This window comes from Triticum urartu, chromosome 5 (genome assembly GCF_003073215.2).
Source record: "Triticum urartu cultivar G1812 chromosome 5, Tu2.1, whole genome shotgun sequence".
Lineage (NCBI taxonomy): Eukaryota > Viridiplantae > Streptophyta > Magnoliopsida > Poales > Poaceae > Triticum > Triticum urartu.
Window position 1 is genome coordinate 651532770 of NC_053026.1, and position 3947 is coordinate 651536716.

Sequence of the window (3947 nt, forward strand, 5' to 3'; positions counted from 1 at the left end):
GCCAATGGAAGGGTCACTATGCCAACAAATGCTTCAATCAGAGGCGTCTCCCTCCTCCTCCTCCTGTGAGATCGGCAAGTACAACTGTGGTCAAGCATAACCCCAAGCACGCCAAGGTAAACTTGATGAACGCAGCTCAGGCAGAGGACTCATTAGATGTCATCATGGGTAACCTTCCTATTAACGATGTTCCTGCAAAAGTACTTTTTGACACTGGTGCATCGCATTGTTCCATCTCGAGACCTTTTGCATCTAAGCATGAGTTGACTTCCCAAGTTATGCATAAACCGTTAGCGGTTGTCTCTCCGGGTAAATGTTTGCTCGCTAACCACGAGATTCCAGATATTTCTATCATGATGGGTGATTTCAAGTTTCTGGCTTCTCCAATGGTCCTTGGTAAATCGGATATTGATCTTATTCTCGCGATGGATTGGCTTTCTAAGCACAAGGCTCAACTTGATTGTGCAGCCAGGCAGATTCAATTGACTCATTCGTTTGAGGATGTTATTGTCTTTGCCGCTCGGGATATTACAATCCGTCTGTTTTCTCTCAATGAGAATGGTGAACTGGATGCCATCTCTCAAATTCCAGTCGTTTGCGAATATCAAGACGTCTTTCCAGAAGAGCTTCCAGGAATGCCTCCGCACCGGCAGTTGGAATCGTCATCGATTCTTGAGCCTGGCACGGAACCATGTGCAAACGTCCTTACAAGCTCGGACCTGAAAGAGTTGAAGGAGCTGAAGAAAGCAACTCGATATTCAAGAGCGAATGGGTCTCATCCGACCTAGTTCCTCTCCCGTGGGGTGGTGTTCTTTTTGTAAAGAAGAAGGATTGGAACGGACCGACTTTGTGTGTTGACTACCGTCCATTGAACAAGAAGACTATCAAAAACAAATTACCCACTTCCAACATCAACGAAGCTATTCGAACAACTCAAAGGTTGCCCAAGTATTCTCCAAGCTTGGATCTCCGCATGGGTATCAACCAGATTCCGAAATCCGTGAGCAAGATATTCCCCAAGACGGCTTTCAGGAACAAGCTATGGTTCATATGAAACACTGTCAATGTCTTTTGGCCTCGGCAACGCTCCTCCGAACTTTCTCTCGCATGATGAACTTCATCTTCAACGCCTACACCAATGACTTTTGTTTTGGTCCTATCTCGACGGACATTATGGTCTTTTCGAAGAACAAGGAAAGATCATGCCAAGCACTTGCGTTTGTACTCGATAAGCTCAAGGGAAACATCATGTATGCAAGTTCTCAAAGTTGCGAATTTTCGATGAGGTCTTTATCTTGGCATATCATCTCTGCCAAGGGCATTGCGGTGAATTCCTGAAAAGGTGTCTGCAAATTGTGAATTTGGAACACCTCAGAACGTTGAAGCAACTCCGTAGCTTCCTCGGTCTCGCAAGCTACTGTCGAAGGTTCGTTGAGAACTTTTCAAAGATTGCGAAGCCTCTTTCAAATCTTCTCCAGAAGCACGTCAAGTACGTTTGGTCTCCGGAATGTGACATCGCTTTCAACACTTTGAAAGAGAAATTGGTCACTGCTCCAGTTCTGACTCCTCCTGATGAATCCAAACCGTTCGAGGTCTTCTGCAATGCCTCTCTTCAAGGTCTTGGTGCAGTGTTGATGCAAGAGAAGAAAGTTGTGGCTTATACCTCTCGCCAGTTGAAGCCCAATGAGAAGTACTACCCCACTCATGACCTCGAGTTGGCGGCAGTTGTGCATGCTCTTTTGACTTGGAGACATCTCTTATTGGGAAGAAAATTGGACATCTTCACTGACCACAAGAGTCTCAAGTACATCTTCACTCAGCCTAATCTCAACCTCAGGCAGACTCGATGGGTCGAAATGATTCAAGAGTATAATCCAAGTATCGAGTATACTCCAGGCAAGGCCAATGTGATTGCTGACGCATTGAGCAGGAAGGCTTATTGCAACAGTCTGATTCTCAAGCCTTATCAACCCGAGCTTTGTGAAGCTTTCCGCAAACTTAATCTGCAAGTTGTTCCTCAAGGTTTCCTCGCCAACCTTCAAATCTCTCCTACCTTGGAAGACCAGATTCGCGAGGCTCAACTTCTTGATGCTATGGTGAAGAAGGTGAACATTGGGATTGCCAAGAGCCAACCCAAGTACAAGTGCTACCGCCTTGATGACAAGGATACTCTCTTCTTCGAGGATCGTATTGTTGTGCCCAAAGGTGATCTTCGTAAAGTGATCATGAACGAGGCTCACAATTCACTCCTATCCATCCACCCTGGGAGCACGAAGATGTATCAGGACCTCAAGCAGGCTTATTGGTGGACTCGAATGAAGCGCGAGATTGCTCAGTTCGTGAATGAATGTGATGTCTGCAGAAGAGTGAAGGCAGAACACCAAAGGCTAGCTGGTCTCCTCCAACTCTTGCCATTCCAGAATGGAAGTTTGACCACATTGAGATGGACTTCGTGACTGGGTTTCCAAAATCCAAGCATGGAAATGATGCTATATTCGTTGTCATCGACAAACTCACTAAAGTGGCTCACTTTCTGCCTATCAAAGAGTCTATCACTGCAGCTCAATTAGCGGAGCTGTATACCTCTCGGATTGTCTCGTTGCATGGTATCGCACAGGTGATCTCTTCAGACCATGGCAGCATTTTTACCACCAAGTTTTGGGATTCTTTTCAGAAGGCCATGGGCACCAACATCCGCTTCAGCACAACTTTCCATCCTCAAACTAGCGGTCAAGTCGAGCGTGTCAACCAGATTCTTGAAGATATGCTCAGGGCTTGTGTGATCTCCTTCAACAACAGTTTTCAGGCAACAGTTTTCGAGCACAACAACAGTTTTCAAGCAAGTTCGAGCAAGGCCCCATTCGAAATTTTGTATGGCAGGAAGTGCCGTACCCCTCTCAACTGGTCTGAAACCGGTGAACGTCAACTTCTGGGAAATGACTTAATCACAGAGGTAGAGGAAATGTGCAAAGTCATTCGAGATAACCTCAAAGCAGAGCAATCACGCCAGAAGAGCTACTATGATAGTAAGCACCGTGATTTGGCCTTCGAGATCGGAGATCATGTTTACCTCCACGTCTCTCCAATGAAAGGTACTCGTCGCTTCGGTATCAAAGGGAAGCTTGCCCCTAGATACGTGGGACCTTTCAAGATTGTCAGCAAGAGAGGCGATCTCGCCTATCAACTCGAGCTTCCTTCAAACTTTGCAAATGTGCATGACGTGTTCCATGTCTCTCAGCTCCGCAATGCTTCAAGACTCCTGAACGCACCGTCAACTTTGAAGACATTGAGCTCCAAGAAGATCTCTCTTATCATGAGCACCCCGTTGCTATTCTTGAAGAGACTGAACGCAAGACTCACAATAAGTCAATCAAATTCCTCAAAGTCAAGTGGTCACACCATTCCGACCGTGAAGCCACCTGGGAACGCGAGGATCACCTCCGTTCTGAGTACCCGGCGTTCTTTCAGTCCTAGATCTCGGGTCGAGATCCTTTCGTAGTGGTGAAGTGTTGTAACACCCCGGATATGATTTACCTAATATGTAATCCAACTCTTGCCGTTTCCGGTGTTAAGTTATTTTATTTCCTCTGGTTCGGGTTTTTTCCTCCGTGTGTTGTTGTTGTTGCCATGCATCTCATATCATGTCATCATGTGCATTGCATTTGCATACGTGTTCGTCTCAGGCATCCGAGCATTTGCTCCGTTGTCCGTTTTGCATTCCGGCGCTCCGTTCTCCTCCGGTGGTCATTTCTACCTTCTTTTCGTGTATCAGGGTTAAACATTTCCGGATTGGACCGAGACTTGCCAAGCAGCCTTGGTTTACTACCGGTAGACCGCCTGTCAAGTTTCGTACCATTTGGACTTCGTTTGATGCTCCAACAGTTAACCGGGGACCGAAAAGGCCTCGTGTGTGTTGCAGCCCAACACCCCTCCAATTTGGCCCAAAA